Source organism: Lissotriton helveticus, chromosome 1_2, assembly GCF_964261635.1.
Source record: "Lissotriton helveticus chromosome 1_2, aLisHel1.1, whole genome shotgun sequence".
NCBI classification, from domain to species: Eukaryota; Metazoa; Chordata; class Amphibia; order Caudata; family Salamandridae; genus Lissotriton; species Lissotriton helveticus.
In genome coordinates, this window is record NC_136058.1 from 318,932,619 (window position 1) to 318,956,908 (window position 24,290).

Sequence of the window (24,290 nt, forward strand, 5' to 3'; positions counted from 1 at the left end):
CCCCTGGTTCGTGCTGGTGGGCTATCGATGTTTACCCCATCCATAGTTACTAATTCACTACGTGGGTAGATGTCTGAACCCTCCAGTACTACCAAGTCACCAGTTTCATGTGATAAAGAATCTTTATCTGACGGGGGCAACTGCAGAGTAGGGGTAGATGAAAGCCTACTACCCATAAGGGAATGTTCTATCAATGCCAGTTCTTATTTTGAACTATTCCCATTATTCACGGCTCCAGGAAGTCCTGCATAAGAGTCCATGAGTAAAGATTCAGAGAAGTTAGCCAGGGCCATAGATGTATTTACTAATTGGGTAAATGGGAGAATGCTTGGAGGGAGTGAGAGGCGTCTCTCGGTGTTCTCTATGACTGTAGCCACAACCACTATAGTTTTTTGTAGCATTTTGTCAAACGCGGTCAAACTTGGGACAGGGGTGGTGATAGTTTTCAGCCTAGTTTGCGACCACGATAAAGCAGGAGTTTTTTTACCCATTCTTAATAAGGTTTGGGATATAGCCTTCAGGGATGTAGAAACAACCAATACAAATACAAAATAGTAATAGGGGACAATAAAAAATATAAGGTCAATATTTGAGGATCAGATCTGTTCCATTGCCATTTAGTCCTACTGTACTGTCTGCAATGATGATTGTACTGCCAAGGGACATGGCCCTGCCCGGCCTCTCCCGGCCCCGGACGGCCACAGACGGCCCGCCCTTTGCCCGGGCGCTGGCTGTAGCGTCACCGGTGCGCTGGTGTGCTGCTACTGGGGCACCTGGGATTTGTGGTTAATTACAGCCGTTCCCCTCACGGCACTGGAAAACACTGCTGCACTGCCCCGCCGTCGCCGTTTCCCTCACGGCCGGAGCTTCCGCTGGTAAGTGCTGCTTGTTGTTGGGACCCCCAGAGCACTCGGCGCTCTGATGTTAAATAGCACCTCCGGGCGCTGGCTGTAGCGTCACCGGTGCGCCGGTGTGCTGCTACTGGTGCACCTGGGATTTGTGGTTAATTACAGCCGTTCCCCTCACGGCACTGGAAAACACTGCTGCACTGCCCCGCCGTCGCCGTTTCCCTCACGGCCGGAGCTTCCGCCGGTAAGTGCTGCTTGTTGTTGGGACCCCTTCCACTCATCTGTCCATCCATTCACACTTTCACTTATCAATCCATCCATCAATTCACGCATCCATCCACCCATTCACTCGCCCATCAGCCATCCTTTCACTCATCCATCCATCCTTTCACTCATCCATCCACCCATTTACCCATCCTTCTACCCTTCCACCCATACATCCATTTACCTTTTCTCTCATCCATCCTTCCACTCACTCATCCATCCATCCATTCTCTCATTATCCATCCATTCACCCTTTCATTCATCCATTCACACTTTCCCTAATCCATCCAGCCATCCACCCATCCCTTCAATTACTCACTCGCCCACCTTTTCATATGAATTATAAGCTGAGCCCTTGACTGCAGAGTTGCAGATAGAAGAGGCCCATCAAGAATTTCACCCTTGCTGTAGTTCCTAAAGCAAGGGGTTGGGTGGGGGTAGGGTTCACTATGCCCCTGCACATAGGCAATCTGAAAAAGTAGAAGTCATGAGTCAAGTTTGCGAGGCGGCCCCATCAGGGAGCTGAGGCATCATGCAGGGGAACAGTGCTATTGCCCAATGCCCAAAATTACAGACAAAAGCCATCCATAAAAGGGATTGTCACAGACTAGGGACGTGAGATCCAAATTCTGGACAGTCCATGAAATTTACAGACGGTTGGTCACCCTACTGTCCAGGGGAGCCGCTCATGCACATGCATGTCTGGGAAACCTGGGGCTGCCCTCCTGCAAGGTCCCTGAGAAGAAGCTCTGACCCACGCATTGTACTTTCTATTTTTCTTGGTTCGTTGGTCACTGATATTTTTAGGTCGAGCCTGGGCAGCGAATGCGCTGGTCTGCGATGCATGCTGTTCTGGAATTTGTACTTGGAGTCCCGGCCACTCTCCGCCCATATTTGTCATTGGCCTGTACCATTGTCCTTCATAAATGCTAGCTCCTGATTCCTTAATAGGCTTGTTAGTCCCTCCTTAATACTGCCTTGTCCTCATTTGTAAGCTCCCATTAGGACTTGCCCTTTTAGTTCGGTTGTTACACAGTAGGTCTTTTTTTAGTCTGCAAGCCAGCCGTCACCACTGCAGGTAACAGCGGTGGGGCCGCGTGAGATGGAATTTCGAGAGTCTCTCAATATCCCCCCTCACCTGGCCCCACCGCCCCAGCGCTCTCACCTGCAGTGGTCGTGGCTGCTGTAAGCACTATTTTCTTTAATGAGTTTCTCCTACTGCGGGCACTACATGCTTTCCTTCAACATTCAGCGCGTCATGCGTGCTTTCACGGGACGCTTTTACAAAAATAAGCACCCCTTACAGCGCTTTCATTTTAATAGCAGCCGCTGATGTTTCTTTAGACACGGCTCGTCTAAAGAAAGGGGCGTGGCCTCTATTAACATGAAAGAGCAGCATGGGGCGTTTGTAAACAACAAGCATTTGCAATGCAATAGGTCTCGTATTTTATACATTTTGACCTATTGGTATTGTAAATGACAATGCCTTTTATTATTGCAGGTTTTTTAAACATATAAATAAAAGGCATTGTTATTTACAATGCCAATAGCTCAAAATCTCGCAATTGCGAGACCTAGTGCATTACAAATGCTTGTTCCTCTCTAGTTTGTAGAGTAGAAGCTGCCTTTATAATGTGATACAAAATATCTACCTTAAAGGCCTGTAGAACGTTGACACAAACAAATTAATTAAAAGTTACTGAAGCTACTGAAAGTAAAGATTCTTTTGTAACGGAAGGCTTGGCTAAGAGAGATACCAGAACAGCTCAGGATGCTAGCTGAGCCACAAGTAATTTCAGCATGTCACATTTAGAAATATGTCTGGTACATGCTGTAATATTGCAATTATTTCTATGGAAAAGTACTAGGGCTAATACATTGCATTACAGTGGAAAGTACCGAAAGCTGCTTAATTAAGACACGTGGACAGCAACAGTATATTTCGGACAATAAATGGTGCCTGCACTGCCGGGTCGTCACTTTTTTTGATGCTCCAATGGCTCAGGCGCCTCAATCATATCTATGAGGCAACACAAAGTCACTTTGTGGGGCGTCGCATGGCCTCATAGATATAGAGTAAGACAAAGAAGCGCAAGTAACTGTGTTGCCGTACTCTGCGGTAGGAATCATTCCATGGGTGTTGATGCTGGGTTTTCCCATGCAACACCCATGGATTTTGGTGCTGCCCCAGATTTACTTAATCACATGAACCTGGGGCAGCGCCAAAATCGTACGCCTTCACAAAGTCAGCATAAAGAGCAGAAATATTTGTATTTCTCTTGAATTTTTCCTCTTTCCATGTGTACTGTGTTTTGTAGCCTACTGGGGAAATGCCTGATGGAATAAAAGGCCTGTCTGGCTCTGCCAAGGACAGCAGACACTCCCTAAAGGGGAAAGGTGTCTTTCCTTAGTAGGAATGCACCAGTGATTGTGATTGGCCAAGGGTCACAGACACAGCCCGTCATACCCTCAAAGAGTGAGCATGTAACCCTGATGCCCTCTCACTCTGCTCTGGAGCTTACACCATCTGCACCCTTCCTGACTAGGCATTATCTCTTATTAGACACCAAAAATAAACACCAGCAGTGTGGGCCCTAGCGTCGCATTAGTGCGATTTACTGTATATCTTTTAAACTTGTACGCCCTACTTTTCGTGACCTCACATTCTTATAAGCAACAACTATCGAGCAACCAAAATCTAGGTGCTTTTTCATGACATTCTACCTCGACACACGGATGAGATAAATCAGGGAGGCACTATACTACCCAGGGAAAGAGACTGATTCCCCAGGAAGACACTGAACCAGACGGTAAACTAAACACCATTCGAAATATGTGGTACTGGGATGCAGAACCCTGATGTAGTCCTCAGGGACGAAACGCATTGACTGGGCTGATTGGTAAAAAGTGTTGTTCTGAAAGATGAACAGAAGTTGGATTATGAAACGTAATTTCAAGACTCTTGAAAATTGAATATTGTGGAATTGCATCATATTGGATATGGTGTTGGACTTTTTGATGGCTTACAGCTAGGCTGAAAATAAATTAACATAGTTTAGACTCGCCAAAAAAGCCTCGACACTGGTAATTGTCTCTGAAACACACTGCGAAGAATTAGCTTCCATCTTTGTCGAAACAGTGCGTGCAATTTATAGATCCTTTTTACCTACACCTTTACCCACCCCTGTTAGTGCTGAGTCAACCACCAAACTCACGGTGATTCCTGAAATCTCCCATGATGAATTCATTAGACTATGTGGGAAAATCAAGTATGGCTCCCTTGCTGACCCCTTAAAACCTGCCCAATATAGGGAGACATCCGCGCTTGTGCTTAACCCTCTTCGCCAGATAATTAACTCCTCCTTTGAATCAGCCGTGATACCGGCAAGATGGAAACAGGCATGGGTATCCCCCAATATTAAAAAACCTATGTTGGATTCCACCAAACCTGAGAATTTCAGGCCTATTTCCCTGCTCCCTTGGCCAGCCAAGGTGGCAGAATCCCACGTCAATAGTATTCTTATCAGCTTTCTCTGCTCTAACAATACTCTGGATGCCTAGCGGCATGGCTTCCGACCCGGTCACAGCACTGAGACGGCACTTTTGAGTATGACGGAACATCTGCGGACCATCCTGGACTCTGGTCAAACGGCGGCACTGATCCTGTTGGATCTGAGTGTTGCCTTCGCCACGGTCTTGCATGCAGTTTTGTTACATCGCCTGGAAGAAGCCGGTGTCGGGGGACTCGCTCTGGAGTGGTTCAGAGCCTTTCTAACAGGAAGATCCTTTCGGGTTTCCACTCCCCTGTTCCTTTCCACAGAACGACCCATTGAGCAGGGAGTCCCACAGGGCTCGGCACTCAGCCCTACGTTATTCAATCTTTACGTACAGCCTTTGGCTGCGGTTGCTAAGCTATGGGATCTCTCAATGGTCTCATATGCTGACGATACGCAGCTAGTGGTGGCACTGACAGAGGATTCCGTTTTGAGTGCCACAAGGTTTAAGAGTGGCCTAATGGCAGTGGTTAATTGGATGACCTCTAATTATCTGCAGTTTAATGCGAGTAAGACTGAGGTTTTATTAGTGGGAAAAAACGCTCCTGTGTGGTGCGAAAAATGGTGGCCCAATACTTTGGGGAACTTTCCCAACTCAAAATCAGAAGTGAAAAACCTTGGGGTCTGGATAGATTCCTCTCTCATTCTTAGCACCCACACCAAGAAAACGGCAGGCACATGTTTTGGGATCCTACGGAATCTCAAACTTATTTAAAAAAATGTTGATCCTCCTACCCGCCAGCTCATAGTGCAATCGACTATTCTCTCTCGCTTGGACTATGCGAGCTCCTTGTTGTTAGGGGCCAACCAGGCAGAGATTGGAAGAATGCAGCGGGTGCAAAATGCGGCAGCAAAAATTTTGGTTGGCCTCCCTCGCTCTCATCCGGTTGAGGGCACCTTAAGTAAACTCCATTAGTTGCCTGTGGCTAAACAGATTCAATTTAAGGCTCTCTGTCTCTCATTCAAGATCCTAAAACTTGTGACTCCACCTATGCTTTGTTCGTTACTTACGACGATCTTTGCAGTCGGAAGGCCAGCACCTGGTTGCGGTCCCTGGGGTGAAACGCTCTCGGATGGGCGGTCACTCCTTCCGCTATCTGGCTGCTAAATTATGGAATGCCTTGCCGTCCCAGCTGCTTGGCTTAAATGATCTCTTGACTTTCAGGAAAGCCATTAAGACTTACCTTTTTCCCTCAGACTAAATCCTAGGGCTTGTCATGTTAGGGCCTGCCGTGCTTTGTAGAGGCAGCTGCCCTCCTTGCTATTTGACAGCGCCGGGACGCACCTTGGCTGGGGTATATAAAAACTTGTAGCATAACATAACTCCTTTTTAATTGTTTTGGGATTTTTTCTTATTAGTGCCATGCTGTGACCTTTTAACCCTTTAGTGTCTGTTGTCTTAATTGGACTGAAATAGACTTTATGAATTAAAAAAATTTAACCCATGTGCTATGGATCCATTAATAATGTAGAATGATCCCTGTCTGAGAAATACATGTTCTTACTTTCCTAATGTAAACGCTTCAGCCTGAGTGAAATAGGAATTACACTTTTATAAAGTTGACAGACTCAGGGCATCATTTACAAGCCCCTTGTGCCCCCGCTCCATCACTTTTTTTGATGCAGCGGCGGCGCAATCAGTGCACCACAATGTGCCATATCTACAAACTGACGTTGCGTCCAGTGTATCAGTTTGTAGAGCACTGCGGTACATTATACCTGCGTCAGGTATAAAGTATGCAGGGTAGGTGTTTCCACGCAAAAAGCTGTGTAGAGCGGGAGCAGTGGGATTTACATTTCACTGCTTCACTCTATGATTTCACTGAGTTAAAATCCTTTTGCCTGCTCCAACCAGGGCCGGACTGGCCATAGGTGGGCACCGGGCAATCCCCCGGTGCGCCGCACCGGTCGGGCCGATTTTGGGCCCCTGGGGGCCGATTTTGTTACAGGGCCGTTTTTGCCTATGTGATCTGACGCATTGCTGGAGTTGCATCAGTTTTAGGAGCAACTCCAGCAATGCATCACTTTTGCGCCAACAGATGTGTCAGAATTTCTGACGCATCTGTTAATCTGTGCGCCATGGAGCCTTGTATTGTAAATATAGCGCATCCATAGTGTCGCATTTGGTGCGGGCGCAAGGAAACTGATGCCTCAATGCTGATGCGTCAGTTTCTTGTAAGTGAAGCCCTCAATGTGTGATCCTGTCACACAATATTACGCAGAGGTGTGTGGTGGATGTTTCCTTCTCTTTGTAGTTTTGAATCAAAGGGAGCAGGCATTTGCTGAAAGAGGAATATCTGAGTCCGGAGACCCTGCCATGGAGCGTCCGTCTGTCCTCTGGGAGTACCTGCGGCTAAGGAGGGAACAGACAAAAATGATATAAAATACCGGTAAAGTCCTAGCAGAGATCGACGCAACATATAAAAGATGTACCTCTGCATACCACTGCTGGCTCGTTGGTCTAGGGGTATGATTCTCGCTTAGGGTGCGAGAGATCCCGGGTTCAAATCCCGGACGAGCCTTCTTTTCCTTTTATAAAGTCATATTTCAATAAATATTAACAAAACAAGTGACTTTGAAATAACCAGGGTTAGTTTTGCATTTGATTACAAACATACCCTGACGCACCTAAAGGAAGAACTTGAGCCCTGTACCACCGAGCCAGCTGCAGGAACAGCTGGGGGAGGGGGCGGGGCAGCGACCCCCCACATCAGCACCAGGAGGGGTTTGTTTTTAAGTGACTCGCGTTGAACCTGAGAACAGGGGATGAAAACTTTTATTGAAACTAACCTCGGGGACAGAAAGGTGAGAGGTGGGGGTGCACACTGGACACAGCAGCAGGGCTGAGACCCCATCCAGACACAAGGGGCTGAGACCCCATCCCGACACAAGGGGCTGAGACCCCATCCAGACACAAGGGGCTGAGACCACATCCAGACACCAGGGGCTGAGACCCCATCCAGACACAAGGGGCTGAGACCCCATCCAGACACAAGGGGCTGAGACCCCATCCAGACACAAGGGGCTGAGACCCCATCCAGACACCAGGGGCTGAGACCCCATCCAGACACAAGGGGCTGAGACCCCATCCAGACACCAGGGGCTGAGACCCCATCCAGACACAAGGGGCTGAGACCCCATCCAGACACAAGGGGCTGAGACCCCATCCAGACACAAGAGGCTGAGACCCCATCCAGACACAAGGGACTGAGACCCCATCCAGACACAAGGGGGTGAGACCCCATCCAGACACGAGGGGGTGAGACCCCATCCAGACACAAGGGCTGAGACCCCATCCAGACACCAGGGGCTGAGACCCCATCCAGACACAAGGGGCTGAGACCCCATCCAGACACAAGGGGCTGAGACCCCATCCAGACACAAGGGGCTGAGACCCCATCCAGACACAAGGGGCTGAGACCCCATCCAGACACAAGGGGCTGAGACCCCATCCAGACACAAGGAGCTGAGGCCCCATCCAGACACAAGGGGGTGAGACCCCATCCAGACACAAGGGGCTGAGACCCCATCCAGACACAAGGGGCTGAGACCCCATCCAGACACAAGGGGCTGAGACCCCATCCAGACACAAGGGGGTGAGACCCCATCCAGACACAAGGGGCTGAGACCCCATCCAGACACAAGACCCCATCCAGACACAAGGGGCTGAGACCCCATCCAGACACAAGGGGCTGAGACCCCATCCAGACACAAGGGGCTGAGACCCCATCCAGACACAAGGGGCTGAGACCCCATCCAGACACAAGGGGCTGAGACCCCGTCCAGACACAAGGGGCTGAGACCCCGTCCAGACACAAGGGGCTGAGACCCCGTCCAGACACAAGGGGCTGAGACCCCATCCAGACACAAGGGGCTGAGACACCATCCAGACACAAGGGGCTGAGACACCATCCAGACACAAGGGGCTGAGACCCCATCCAGACACAAGGGGCTGAGACCCCATCCAGACACAAGGGGCTGAGACCCCATCCAGACACAAGGGGCTGAGACCCCATCCAGACACCAGGAGCTGAGACCCGATCCAGACACAAGGGGCTGAGACCCCATCCAGACACAAGGGGGTGAGACCCCATCCAGACATAAGGGGCTGAGACCCCATCCAGACACCAGGGGTTGAGACCCCATCCAGACACAAGGGGGGGCTGAGACCCCATCCAGACACAAGGGGCTGAGACCCCATCCAGACACAAGGGGCTGAGACCCCATCCAGACACAAGGGGCTGAGACCCCATCCAGACACAAGGGGCTGAGACCCCATTCAGACACAAGGGGCTGAGACCCCATCCAGACACAAGGGGCTGAGACCCCATCCAGACACACGGGGCTGAGACCCCATCCAGACACAAGGGGCTGAGACCCCATCCGGACACAAGGGGCTGAGACCCCATCCAGACACAAGGGGCTGAGACCCCATCCAGACACAAGGGGCTGAGACCCCATCCAGACACAAGGGGCTGAGACCCCATCCAGACACCAGGGGCTGAGACCCCATCCAGACACAAGGGGCTGAGACCTCATCCAGACACCAGGGGCTGAGACCCTATCCAGACACAAGGGGCTGAGACCCAATCCAGACACAAGGGGCTGAGGCCCCATCCAGACACAAGGGGCTGAGACCCCATCCAGACACCAGGGCTGAGACCCCATCCAGACACAAGGGGCTGAGACCCCATCCAGACACAAGGGGCTGAGACCCCATCCAGACACCAGGGGCTGAGCCCCCATCCAGACACAAGGGGCTGAGGCCCCATCCAGACACAAGGGGCTGAGACCCCATCCAGACACCAGGGCTGAGACCCCATCCAGACACAAGGGGGTGAGACCCCATCCAGACACAAGGGTCTGAGACCCCATCCAGACACAAGGGGCTGAGCCCCCATCCAGACACAAGGGGCTGAGACCCCATCCAGACACAAGGGGCTGAGACCCCACCAGACACAAGGGGCTGAGACCCCATCCAGACACAAGGGGCTGAGACCCCATCCAGACACAAGGGGCTGAGACCCCATCCAGACACACGGGGCTGAGACCCCATCCAGACACAAGGGGCTGAGACCCCATCCAGACACAAGGGGCTGAGACCCCATCCAGACACACGGGGCTGAGACCCCATCCAGACACAAGGGACTGAGACCCCATCCAGACACAAGGGGCTGAGACCCCATCCAGACACAAGGGGCTGAGACCCCATCCAGACACAAGGGGCTGAGACCCCATCCAGACACAAGGGGCTGAGACCGCATCCAGACACAAGGGGCTGAGACCCCATCCAGACACAAGGGGCTGAGACCCCATCCAGACACAAGGGGCTGAGACCCCATCCAGATACAAGGGGCTGAGACACAAGGGGCTGAGACCCCATCCAGACACAAGGGGCTGAGACCCCATCCAGACACAAGGGGCTGAGACCCCATCCAGACACAAGGGGCTGAGACCCCATCCAGACACAAGGGGCTGAGACCCCATCCAGACACAAGGGGCTGAGACCCCATCCAGACACAAGGGGCTTAGACCCCATCCAGACACAGGGGGCTGAGACCCCATCCAGACACCAGGGGCTGAGACCCCATCCAGACACAAGGGGCTGAGACCCCATCCAGACACAAGGGACTGAGACCCCATCCAGACACAAGGGGGTGAGACCCCATCCAGACACGAGGGGGTGAGACCCCATCCAGACACAAGAGCTGAGACCCCATCCAGACACCAGGGGCTGAGACCCCATCCAGACACAAGGGGCTGAGACCCCATCCAGACACAAGGGGCTGAGACCCCATCCAGACACAAGGGGCTGAGACCCCATCCAGACACAAGGGGCTGAGACCCCATCCAGACACAAGGGGCTGAGACCCCATCCAGACACAAGGGGGTGAGACCCCATCCAGACACAAGGGGCTGAGACCCCATCCAGACACAAGACCCCATCCAGACACAAGGGGCTGAGACCCCATCCAGACACAAGGGGCTGAGACCCCATCCAGACAGAAGGGGCTGAGACCCCATCCAGACACAAGGAGCTGAGACCCCATCCAGACACAAGGGGGTGAGACCCCATCCAGACACAAGGGGCTGAGACCCCATCCAGACACAAGGGGTTGAGACCCCATCCAGACACAAGGGGCTGAGACCCCATCCAGACACAAGGGGCTGAGACCCCATCGAGACACAAGGGGATGAGACCCCATCCCGACACAAGAGGCTGAGACCCCATCCAGACACAAGGGGCTGAGACCCCATCCAGACACAAGGGGCTGAGACCCCATCCAGACACAAGGGGCTGAGACCCCATCCAGACACAAGGGGGTGAGACCCCATCCAGACACAAGGGGCTGAGACCCCATCCAGACACAAGACCCCATCCAGACACAAGGGGCTGAGACCCCATCCAGACACAAGGGGCTGAGACCCCATCCAGACACAAGGGGCTGAGACCCCATCCAGACACAAGGGGCTGAGACCCTGTCCAGACACAAGGGGCTGAGACCTTATCCAGACACAAGGGGCTGAGACCCCATCCAGACACAAGGGGCTGAGACCCCATCCAGACACAAGGGGCTGAGACCCCATCCAGACACAAGGGGGTGAGACCCCATCCAGACACAAGGGGCTGAGACCCCATCCAGACACAAGACCCCATCCAGACACAAGGGGCTGAGACCCCATCCAGACACAAGGGGCTGAGACCCCATCCAGACACAAGGGGCTGAGACCCCATCCAGACACAAGGAGCTGAGACCCCATCCAGACACAAGGGGGTGAGACCCCATCCAGACACAAGGGGCTGAGACCCCATCCAGACACAAGGGGTTGAGACCCCATCCAGACACAAGGGGCTGAGACCCCATCCAGACACAAGGGGCTGAGACCCCATCCAGACACAAGGGGCTGAGACCCCATCCCGACACAAGAGGCTGAGACCCCATCCAGACACAAGGGGCTGAGACCCCATCCAGACACAAGGGGCTGAGACCCCATCCAGACACAAGGGGCTGAGACCCCATCCAGACACAAGGGGGTGAGACCCCATCCAGACACAAGGGGCTGAGACCCCATCCAGACACAAGACCCCATCCAGACACAAGGGGCTGAGACCCCATCCAGACACAAGGGGCTGAGACCCCATCCAGACACAAGGGGCTGAGACCCTGTCCAGACACAAGGGGCTGAGACCCCATCCAGACACAAGGGGCTGAGACCCCATCCAGACACAAGGGGCTGAGACCCCATCCAGACACAAGGGGCTGAGACCCCATCCAGACACAAGGGGCTGAGACACCATCCAGACACAAGGGGCTGAGACCCCATCCAGACACAAGGGGCTGAGACCCCATCCAGACGCAAGGGGCTGAGACCCCATCCAGACACAAGGGGCTGAGACCCCATCCAGACACCAGGAGCTGAGACCCCATCCAGACACAAGGGGCTGAGACCCCATCCAGACACAAGGGGCTGAGACCCCATCCAGACATAAGGGGCTGAGACCCCATCCAGACACCAGGGGTTGAGACCCCATCCAGACACAAGGGGGGGCTGAGACCCCATCCAGACACAAGGGGCTGAGACCCCATCCAGACACAAGGGGCTGAGACCCCATCCAGACACAAGGGGCTGAGACCCCATCCAGATACAAGGGGCTTTGACCCCATCCAGACACAAAGGACCCCATCCAGACACAAGGGGCTGAGACCCCATCCAGACACAAGGGGCTGAGACCCCATCCAGACACAAGGGGCTGAGACCCCATCCAGACACAAGGGGCTGAGACCCCATCCAGACACAAGGGGCTGAGACCCCATCCAGACACCAGGGGCTGAGACCCCATCCAGACACAAGGGGCTGAGACCCCATCCAGACACCAGGGGCTGAGACCCCATCCAGACACAAGGGGCTGAGACCCCACCCAGACACAAGGGGCTGAGACCCCATCCAGACACACGGGGCTGAGACCCCATCCAGACACAAGGGGCTGAGACCCCATCCGGACACAAGGGGCTGAGACCCCATCCAGACACAAGGGGCTGAGACCCCATCCAGACACAAGGGGCTGAGACCCCATCCAGACACAAGGGGCTGAGACCCCATCCAGACACCAGGGGCTGAGACCCCATCCAGACACAAGGGGCTGAGACCTCATCCAGACACCAGGGGCTGAGACCCCATCCAGACACAAGGGGCTGAGACCCCATCCAGACACAAGGGGCCGAGACCCCATCCAGACACAAGGGGCTGAGACCCCATCCAGACACAAGGGTCTGAGACCCCATCCAGACACAAGACCCCATCCAGACACAAGGGGCTGAGACCCCATCCAGACACAAGGGGCTGAGACCCCATCCAGACACAAGGGGCTGAGACCCCATCCAGACACAAGGGGCTGAGACCCCATCCAGACACAAGGAGCTGAGACCCCATCCAGACACAAGGGGGTGAGACCCCATCCAGACACAAGGGGCTGAGACCCCATCCAGACACAAGGGGCTGAGACCCCATCCAGACACAAGGGGCTGAGACCCCATCCAGACACAAGGGGCTGAGACCCCATCCAGACACAAGGGGGTGAGACCCCATCCAGACACAAGGGGCTGAGACCCCATCCAGACACAAGACCCCATCCAGACACAAGGGGCTGAGACCCCATCCAGACACAAGGGGCTGAGACCCCATCCAGACACAAGGGGCTGAGACCCCATCCAGACACAAGGGGCTGAGACCCCATCCAGACACAAGGGGCTGAGACCCCATCCAGACACAAGGGGCTGAGACACTATCCAGACACAAGGGGCTGAGACCCCATCCAGACACAAGGGGCTGAGACCCCATCCAGACACAAGGGGCTGAGACCCCATCCAGACACAAGGGGCTGAGACCCCATCCAGACACAAGGGGCTGAGACCCCATCCAGACACAAGGGGCTGAGACCTCATCCAGACACAAGGGGCTGAGACCCCATCCAGAGACAAGGACCCCATCCAGACACAAGGGGCTGAGACCCCATCCAGACACAAGGACCCCATCCAGACACAAGGGGCTGAGACCCCATCCAGACACGAGGGGCCGAGACCCCATCCAGACACAAGGGGCTGAGACCCCATCCAGACACAAGGGGCTGAGACCCCATCCAGACACCAGGGGCTGAGACCCCATCCAGACACAAGGGGCTGAGACCCCATCCAGACACAAGGGGCTGAGACCCCATCCAGACACAAGGGGCTGAGACCCCATCCAGACACAAGGGGCTGAGACCCCATCCAGACACAAGGGGCTGAGACCCCATCCAGAAACAAGGGTCTGAGACCCCATCCAGACACAAGGGGCTGAGACCCCATCCAGACACCAGGGGCTGAGACCTCATCCAGACACAAGGGGCTGAGACCCCATCCAGACACAAGGGGCTGAGACCCCATCCAGACACCAGGGGCTGAGACCCCATCCAGACACAAGGGGCTGAGACCCCATCCAGACACAAGGGGCTGAGACCCCATCCAGACACAAGGGGCTGAGACCCCATCCAGACACAAGGGGCTGAGACCCCATCCAGACACAAGGGGCTGAGACCCCATCCAGACACAAGGGGCTGAGACCCCATCCAGACACAAGGGGCTGAGACCCCATCCAGACACAAGGGGCTGAGACCCCATCCAGACACAAGGGGCTGAGACCCCATCCAGACACAAGGGGCTGAGACCCCATCCAGACACAATGGGCTGAGACCCCATCCAGACACAAGGGGGTGAGACCCCATCCAGACACCAGGGGCTGAGACCCCATCCAGACACCAGGGGCTGAGACCCCATCCAGACACAAGGGGCTGAGACCCCATCCAGACACAAGGGGGTGAGACCCCATCCAGACACCAGGGGCTGAGACCCCATCCAGACACAAGGGGCTGAGACCCCATCCAGACACAAGGGGCTGAGACCCCATCCAGACACAAGGGGCTGAGACCCCAGGGGGCTGAGACCCCATCCCGACACAAGGGGCTGAGACCCCATCCAGACACAAGGGGCTGAGACCCCATCCAGACACAGGGGGTGAGACCCCATCCAGACACAAGGGGCTGAGACCCCATCCAGACACAAGGGCCTTAGACCCCATCCAGACACAAGGGGCTGAGACCCCATCCAGACACAAGGGGCTGAGACCCCATCCAGACACAAGGGGCTGAGTCCCCATCCAGACACCAGGGGCTGAGACCCCATCCAGACACAAGGGGCTGAGACCCCATCCAGACACAAGGGGCTGAGACCCCATCCAGACACAAGGGGCTGAGACCCCAGGGGGCTGAGACCCCATCCCGACACAAGGGGCTGAGACCCCATCCAGACACAAGGGGCTGAGACCCCATCCAGACACAGGGGGTGAGACCCCATCCAGACACAAGGGGCTGAGACCCCATCCAGACACAAGGGCCTTAGACCCCATCCAGACACAAGCTGAGACCCCATCCAGACACAAGGGGCTGAGACCCCATCCAGACACAAGGGGCTGAGACCCCATCCAGACACAAGGGGCTGAGACCCCATCCAGACACCAGGGGCTGAGACCCCATCCAGACACAAGGGGCTGAGACCCCATCCAGACACAAGGGGCTGAGACCCCATCCAGACACAAGGGGCTGAGACCCCATCCAGACACAAAGGGCTGAGACCCCATCCAGACACAAGGGGCTGAGACTCCATCCTGGTACAAGGGGCTGAGACCCCATCCAGACACAAGGGGCTGAGACCCCATCCCGACACAAGGGGCTGAGACCCCATCCAGACACAAGGGGCTGAGACCCCAGGGGGCTGAGACCCCATCCAGACACAAGGGGCTGAGACCCCATCCAGACACAAGGGGCCGAGACCCCATCCAGACACGAGGGGCTGAGACCCCATCCAGACACAAGGGGCTGAGACCCCATCCAGACACAAGGGGCCGAGACCCCATCCAGACACAAGGGGCTGAGACCCCATCCAGACACAAGGGGCTGAGACCCCATCCAGACACAAGGGGCTGAGACCCCATCCAGACACAAGGGGCTGAGACCCCATCCAGACACCAGGGGCTGAGACCCCATCCAGACACAAGTGGCTGAGACCCCATCCAGACACAAGGGGCTGAGACCCCATCCAGACACAAGGGGCTGAGATCCCATCCAGACACAAGGGGCTGAGACCCCATCCAGACACAAGGGCTGAGACCCCATCCAGACACCAGGGGCTGAGACCCCATCCAGACACAAGGGGCTGAGACCCCATCCAGACACAAGGAGCTGAGACCCCATCCAGACACCAGGGGCTGAGACCCCATCCAGACACAAGTGGCTGAGACCCCATCCAGACACAAGGGGCTGAGACCCCATCCAGACACCAGGGGCTGAGACCCCATCCAGACACAAGGGGCTGAGACCCCATCCAGACACAAGGAGCTGGGACCCCCATCCAGACACAAGGGGCTGAGACCCCATCCAGACACAAGGGGCTGAGACCCCATCCAGACACAAGGGGCTGAGACCCCATCCAGACACCAGGGGCTGAGACCCCATCCAGACACCAGGGGCTGAGACCCCATCCAGACACAAGGGGCTGAGACCCCATCCAGACACAAGGGGCTGAGACCCCATCCAGACACAAGGGGCTGAGACCCCATCCAGACACAAGGGGCTGAGACCCCATCCAGACACAAGGGGCTGAGACCCCATCCAGACACAAGGGGCTGAGACCCCATCCAGACACAAGGGGCTGAGACCCCATCCAGACACAATGGGCTGAGACCCCATCCAGACACAAGGGGGTGAGACCCCATCCAGACACCAGGGGCTGAGACCCCATCCAGACACCAGGGGCTGAGACCCCATCCAGACACAAGGGGCTGAGACCCCATCCAGACACAAGGGGGTGAGACCCCATCCAGACACCAGGGGCTGAGACCCCATCCAGACACAAGGGGCTGAGACCCCATCCAGACACAAGGGGCTGAGACCCCATCCAGACACAAGGGGCTGAGACCCCAGGGGGCTGAGACCCCATCCCGACACAAGGGGCTGAGACCCCATCCAGACACAAGGGGCTGAGACCCCATCCAGACACAGGGGGTGAGACCCCATCCAGACACAAGGGGCTGAGACCCCATCCAGACACAAGGGCCTTAGACCCCATCCAGACACAAGGGGCTGAGACCCCATCCAGACACAAGGGGCTGAGACCCCATCCAGACACAAGGGGCTGAGACCCCCTCCAGACACCAGGGGCTGAGACCCCATCCAGACACAAGGGGCTGAGACCCCATCCAGACACAAGGGGCTGAGACCCCATCCAGACACAAGGGGCTGAGACCCCAGGGGGCTGAGACCCCATCCAGACACAAGGGGCTGAGACCCCATCCAGACACAAGGGGCTGAGACCCCATCCAGACACAGGGGGTGAGACCCCATCCAGACACAAGGGGCTGGGACCCCATCCAGACACAAGGGCCTTAGACCCCATCCAGACACAAGGGGCTGAGACCCCATCCAGACACAAGGGGCTGAGACCCCATCCAGACACAAGGGGCTGAGACCCCATCCAGACACAAGGGGCTGAGACCCCATCCAGACACCAGGGGCTGAGACCCCATCCAGACACAAGGGGCTGAGACCCCATCCAGACACAAGGGGCTGAGACCCCATCCAGACACAAGGGGCTGAGACCCCATCCAGACACAAAGGGCTGAGACCCCATCCAGACACAAGGGGCTGAGACTACATCCTGGTACAAGGGGCTGAGACCCCATCCAGACACAAGGGGCTGAGACCCCATCCCGACACAAGGGGCTGAGACCCCATCCAGACACAAGGGGCTGAGACCCCAGGGGGCAGAGACCCCATCCAGACACAAGGGGCTGAGACCCCATCCAGACACAAGGGGCCGAGACCCCATCCAGACACGAGGGGCTGAGACCCCATCCAGACACAAGGGGCTGAGACCCCATCCAGACACAAGGGGCCGAGACCCCATCCAGACACAAGGGGCTGAGACCCCATCCAGACACAAGGGGCTGAGACCCCATCCAGACACAAGGGGCTGAGACCCCATCCAGACACCAGGGGCTGAGACCCCATCCAGACACAAGTGGCTGAGACCCCATCCAGACACAAGGGGCTGAGACACCATCCAGACACAAGGGGCTGAGATCCCATCCAGACACAAGGGGCTGAGACCCCATCCAGACACAAGGGCTGAGACCCCATCCAGACACCAGGGGCTGAGACCTCATCCAGACACAAGGGGCTGAGACCCCATCCAGACACAAGGAGCTGAGACCCCATCCAGACACCAGGGGCTGAGACCCCATCCAGACACAAGTGGCTGAGACCCCATCCAGACACAAGGGGCTGAGACCCCATCCAGACACCAGGGGCTGAGACCCCATCCAGACACAAGGGGCTGAGACCCCATCCAGACACAAGGGGCTGAGACCCCATCCAGACACAAGGAGCTGGGACCCCCATCCAGACACAAGGGGCTGAGACCCCATCCAGACACCAAGGGCTGAGACCCCATCCAGACACAAGGGGCTGAGACCCCATCCAGACACAAGGGGCTGAGATCCCATCCAGACACAAGGGGCTGAGACACCATCCAGACACAAGGGGCTGAGACCCCATCCAGACACAAGGGGCTGAGACCCCATCCAGACACAAGGGGCTGAGACCCCATCCAGACACAAGGGGCTGAGACCCCATCCAGACACAAGGGGCTGAGACCCCATCCAGACACCAGGGGCTGAGACCCCATCCAGACACAAGTTGCTGAGACCCCATCCAGACACCAGGGGCTGAGACCCCATCCAGACACAAGGGGCTGAGACCCCATCCAGACACAAGGGGCTGAGACCCCATCCAGACACAAGGGGCTGAGACCCCATCCAGACACAAGGGGCTGAGACCACATCCAGACACAAGAGGCTGAGACCCCATCCAGACACAAGGGGCTGAGACCCCATCCAGACACAAGGGGTGTCTCTCTGAGAAGGGCCTCAGTTATATTTGTAATGATCGGGTTGTTTCTGGTCAGAGTGAAGTTAGAAGGACGGTCGCTGCCCTTCTCCGTTCTGATTGATGCATCAGAGATTTCTTTTTTTATTTATTTTATTTAATGCGATTTTATATAGCGCGAACTTTACCCGAAGGTGTCAGAGCGCTTTACATAAGAACCTGTTGCAAAACATAAGGATTAAGGATTACATGCGTTACATAAAAGATACACACAGAAAAAAATTGCAAATGTACAAGATGTAAAGTCACACAAAGAAGAGACTAGTGATTAGAGTTATCTCAGTATACATAGGGAAGGGATACAAATGGATATACTCTAAGAGTCACATAGGAATGGTAAAGAGTACAATGGTCTACTGCATATGCTAGTGATTAGAGTTATCTCTATATACATAGGGAAGGGAAATGAATGGATAAAGAGATGCGGAATTCTGAGGCACTTTAAATGTCCAGTGTATTTTCTTTGGCTCAATAATTCGGATGGGCGCCATTAAAGCGCCTTGGTCCTGATTGGCGCATTCTGTGGCACAGTCCCCTGGCGGGGGCATCTTTGGGTGCAGGGGTGTATTCTAAAGGCTTATTCTCTGACACAGTCATTGTGATGTGTATTTTAGGGGTACAATAACGACCCCAGGCGCCCTTCGTAGTGATATCCTGTCGCCGTGGTTGTGATGGGCATATTCTGGGCACCAGGATCCTGCTCTGTGTATTCTGTGCCAGGCTCCGGGCACTGGGAAGAAAGAGGCGCAGGCACTCACCAGAGAGAGGGGCAGGTGGAAAATGAGACCCATGAACCCAAAAACAACTCCGAGCACAACAGCTTCAGGGTGTGTTCACTGGAATCACAACAGTCACAACATTGTATCAGAAGCGGCCGAAATAGCTCAGTTGTGAGAGCGTTAGACTGAAGATCTAAAGGTCCCTGGTTCGATCCCGGGTTTCGGCAGATGCCTTTTGTAGACTCAAACATCAACCATTACACGTTTAGAAACTTGTGGAAGAAAACATTAATCTTTTTATTACATCTGTCCTTCCTCTTCAGTTTTTATGATTTATAGCTTCTTGCAATGATACCTCCTTCCGGTACAATCCCTCTGTTGTTTGTGGGTCTCACACCTCGTGCACAGGAGCACTATCCCACAGGGAGTGATGTCACTCACACACTGCAGGCACAATCACACACGGGGAGCTGATCACCCAGTGCCTCCGAGCAGAATCCACTGATTGCGTTGGAGCCTCACGCCCTCATAGCTGCCAAGGTTTCAGATTGCCATGTGTGACATTTTAAAAATTTGAGTGAAATTATGAGTGACATTTCAACGACTATGAGTGACACTTTCTCGTGAGCAAAAATCATGCAATTAAGACGAGGGAAACTTCCAAGTATCAGAAATTACAGCCAATTGAGCAACAAGAAACTCCAAGAACTTCTTGAAACTGTTTCAGAGCACCAGCAATGGAAGGAGACTAACCCTATTGCTCCCTCCTGTAAACGGACTGTACTGTAAACTAATGCATAACCATGAAATTACACAAGTTAAGTTTTCCAGCAACAGTACTCGGTATTAGGTAAAACTAAACCAGGACTAAGGCAGCAGGCTCTCTGACTCCGGAGGGATGATCAGACAGAGCAGCCCTGCAGATCGATGCTTATTATTATGTGAAATTATTTTGCTTCACATCATGACTCATGTTAGTAAAGGTCACGGTGGTGCTAAGGCGGGGCAAGTAGATGTGAATACCTGACGCAGTGCTTTGTAGAAGGACTAAGGGGAATGGGCTGTAATAATGCTGAAGGGTTCCTCAGTTCTTAACTCTCTGCGTAGGTGCTGTGTGACAATGTTTCACCTTCTAGCTGGCCTACCGGTACCCACTTTCTTTGAGAACTACTGTTCCTACATTCACAGCCTAGGCTTTCTCATTCTGCCTTTTTCTTTAATAAACGCATGTCAATGGAGGCAAGCGGCTACAAAGAAGTTAACAGCTCTGAGCTCTTGCTGAGTGTAATGACTGCTGACAACAGGCCAATGTGATGTCAGCACAGTGAAAGCCTTATAGCCAGTCCGAGTTTCAGGCAACTTTAACAACTGCAATGTTTTTGATGGCAGTTTCAAAACTCACGATGAAAATAAAATTGTCCAAGAACTTAACGCCGAGAATGGAAAGTGATGAGATGTTGCTTAGACATCTTACTGTAGTCTTATACTGCATCAGAATCTCCGGTTTCAAAGTCTGTAGTAACATGCAGTTTCAGTGAGGTTTTACTTTTGTACCATCTAGTGTCAGCCAGCCTTGCAGCGCTCATAATGGCTACATAATAGTCTGGATTGGATTGCTACCTAACCTACATACATACAGCATCTCCGAGTCAATCAACAGTGCTACCTGATTAAACACAGGGGTTTCGTTTCCACAGTTGCCAATTATTTTAATCTTGCTTAGTTATGCTACTACCTATTGTACCAAAAAGTTTTGCAAGCATTGATGCACGACGTGCTGTGGCGGTGCATCAATGTGCAAAGTTCTCCTCTTTCAAAGTCACTTCCAAAGTTAATTCACGCCCTCTATTATCTGATGGAAGAACTTCCATTATAGAAAATTGTATTGTCCTTTGACTATGAAAATGCCTTCCCAGTGTGTTCTTGCGGTTTGAGTGCCTGTCATTTATTGCAGTTAAGCATGGGCGGATCTAGCGGATCTCACGTACGCGAATTTGCGGATTTACCGATTCGCAATCCGCAAAATCCGCGAACTCTCGCGGATTAGCGGATTTTTCCGTTTTTTTTTGTTGGCGAGCGTTCGCGAGGATTTGTGGACCATTTCGCAATTGCGAACTTACTTTTCGGCTCGCAACGGCCGCGACTATGTTGTTTCTACGTCTGGTTTATCATCACAGGTTCACAGCACCCTCTGTTTCACCACTGCCACCCTCTGGTACACCCATGCCACCCTCTGGTACATCCTGACTGCCACCCATTAGGTTTGTTTATCACTGTAGATTATGGGGGTGAAAAAAAGCAAGCACACCGCCCTGCTTCAACTGCCATGAATTAATTTGGGGTTGATTAATGTGTCACTTGTTTTTAAACTTCCAGTCTGGCTGGCACCTGCTTCCTTCCTTATCTGTAATTTGCTTTCTGTTGCAGTGAAAGCAAGCACATCTGCCCTTCTTCAACTGCCATGAATTAATTAGGGGGGGATTAATGTGTCAGTAATTTTGAAACTTCCAGTCTGGCTGGCACCTGCTTCCTTCCTTATCTGTAATTTGCTTTCTGTTGCAGTGCAATTTTTTTTCACAGGACCTTTATGGTCTACTTGTAGCTATTCTATGAGCCTGCTGTTTGGGTCATAGCAGGGTCATGGAATAGTCACAAATAGGGAACTGAACTCTGGAGGGGCCCCTCAGGAAGCACTAGAGTGAATGGTTACTAATGTTAAGTTTGAACTTTTGCACCTGCTGATTGCTTTCAGTTTAGCAAAAAATAGTTTTTCTGCAATTTCGCGTCATTTGCGGGGCGCGAATCCGTGCGAGATCGATTTCGGAAGCCACGAATGCGAGCGAATACACTTTTTTTTTTTGCGGCGTGTATGTTCGCGTGATTTTTTTCGTGTTCGCAAGGCGCTTGTAGCTATACGTTTGCGAAGTTACCCTAGCGGTCGTACACGGGCGCAGCCATCTTGTTTGAGTGACGTAATTCCGTTTCCGGCCGCTATGTGTAATCTCGCAAAGTGTGCTGCTCGCTAGTACAATTTTCCTCGCGCGAACTTAAACACGCGGTCGTGAATGGGCGCGGCCATCTTGTTTCTCATTCATTGCTATGGTTCTGGGCATGCTTTCTGTATCCTCTCTGAATCTCTGCCATCCTTTGCTTTTTTTGAAGTTTATTTGATCTATTTTACTTTTTATCTATCCCTCTATTTTTCTAGCTCTATATTTTTGTGTTTTCTGCTACTTTTTGTTAATTTTAAACTACTTTTTTAAACTCTTTTATTTTCTTCTTCCCTATTCTATTTCTTCTTTATTATTTAACTCATTTCTGCCCAGACCATGGTAAAGGGAGCCGGGAAGCACCCTGAGAAGGGGAAGGGTCCCGCACCCCGTGCCCGGCTCCCGTGCGGGCGTTTGAGGGGGGAGCAAGTGATGCCACGGGAGATCTTTAGCGCGGAGGAGGTGGCCGCACTCATCTTCCACGTCCAGCGCCGCCTCCCCAAGACGATCCTGGGAGGCGGCAAGATCGCAACCGGCTATGGCATTTGGGAGCACCGGAAGCGGTGGGAGAAGGTGTGCCGGGCCATGTTTAAGCTCTCTGGGGTCCGGCGCACCTATAACCAGGCCACCCACCGCTGGACGGATGTCATGGACCGGGAACGGGACTTGCTGGACGCGCTCGGCGTAGAGGTCCCCGGGCTTGGTGAGTAGTAGTAGGCTTTTCTAGCTATTTCATCACTATTCTGTTTTATCCGGCTCTGTTATTTGCAAATCTTTGTTCTTTACCAAGAGCAATAATGCTGCCGATTACATTAGGTAAATTATATTTCAAAATCTTCTATGCATTTCAGGTGCACTGCTCTCCTTCTCAGTAGCCTTGCTTGCTACTATGCCTATTTGTTTTGTATTTTGTGTTCATTTCATTGGCCTGAGAAATTATGTATGAGTGTAGTGTAAAGAACTGCGTAATGCTAGACACTAAGGGTCATATTTTCAATTACCGGCGCATCCCTGCAAAGTAGCAGGGATGCGGCAGTAATTGTGCGCCATGCCACCACCACCCATTGGCCCAAAACGTCACAGAAGCCTTACGCATCTGTGGCGTAAAGGCGGTGCATTGCTGGAGTTGCGTGCCAACGATGGCGCAGCTCCAGCAATGCTCTGGGGTGCCCTATCTCCCCAATGCTGCATCAAGCCGTACGTCGGCTTCAAGCAGGCACAGGGTTTGAGTCACGCATCATTGTCCTAAAAGTGACTGATTGACATCTTGTAGATTTCCCTCAGCTACTTTTAGGATTCGTTCCTGCGCAGGAATGCCCTCCCTTGCGCCGGAACGCCCCCTGATGATGCAGGGCTTTACAACGTCATGCATCTCCCATATGCGTTTTTTTTAATATATACGTCGCACCATGGCGACTCTTTTGTTCTGCCGCTGCGTCACAAAAGTCACGCAACAATGGAGGAAAATGAGCCGCAAGGGACTTCTAAACCAGCCCCAACAGACTGAAGTCCAGTCCTTCCTTTAGACACATGGCTATAAGCAGAAATAGTGGTGGTGGTCGGTGGATTGATAGTTTGAGTATTCACTGATCTGCAAGCAGGGTGGACTTTGTCTGTCACTTTGCGTGCTGCGGACTTCAGCCTGCCAGGCCTAGGCAAACCTTTTTAGTAGTCTGTTTATTGAGTTACATAGGAACTTTGAAAGTCAACGGTCCGCAAATCAGGCAATACGAATAACGTAGTATACCATATAAGATAGGTCAATATATCCCGTGGAATAGTTGTCTATCTATTTGCTATTTCTCCAAAATATTTTGTTATAGTTCTTTTGAAATGTTTGATTTGGTTGACAAATCTCATCCATGTTTTCTGGTCTT

The 24,290-nt window shown here is 53.4% G+C and overlaps 2 non-coding genes across 2 annotated transcripts; both read left to right on the forward strand.

Moving 5' to 3' along the window:
• The first annotated feature begins 7,116 nt into the window (after positions 1-7,116).
• TRNAP-AGG (transfer RNA proline (anticodon AGG)) lies at positions 7,117-7,188 on the forward strand. The gene has a single exon. It is a non-coding gene; the product is annotated as a tRNA-Pro (tRNA).
• A 12,389-nt stretch (positions 7,189-19,577) lies between these two features.
• TRNAF-GAA (transfer RNA phenylalanine (anticodon GAA)) lies at positions 19,578-19,650 on the forward strand. Its single transcript has one exon. It is a non-coding gene; the product is annotated as a tRNA-Phe (tRNA).
• Positions 19,651-24,290: the final 4,640 nt, after the last annotated feature.